Source organism: Bison bison, unplaced genomic scaffold, assembly GCF_000754665.1.
Source record: "Bison bison bison isolate TAMUID 2011002044 unplaced genomic scaffold, Bison_UMD1.0 scf7180017861900, whole genome shotgun sequence".
NCBI classification, from domain to species: Eukaryota; Metazoa; Chordata; class Mammalia; order Artiodactyla; family Bovidae; genus Bison; species Bison bison.
Genome location: NW_011492472.1, coordinates 17,866 through 18,208, shown reverse-complemented (window position 1 = coordinate 18,208; position 343 = coordinate 17,866).

The window sequence follows — 343 nt, the reverse complement described above, 5'->3', positions numbered from 1 at the left end:
AGTCCGGCCCGCTCATCAACACCCCGGCTCAAACCCCTCCCCAGCTCCCAGACTCCTGGCCGGAGCCACAGGGCCCGGCAGCCAATCCCCCTACCCACGAGGGTGCCCTGATATGCTTAAAGCACTGGGCTCGGGCGGCACCGGCCTCAGTGCCTCCAGAGGGTGCCAAGCTCCTGCCCGGTCCAGCCTTTGCACTGGCTGTTCCTCCCAGAATGCTCGTCCCCAGGCCCTTGAGGTAACCAGCTCCTTCTCACCCCTTAGCACTTAGCTAACATGTCACCTCCCCGTCAAGAAGCCACTTGCCAGTACAGGAGACACGGGTTCGACCCCTGATCTGGGAAGA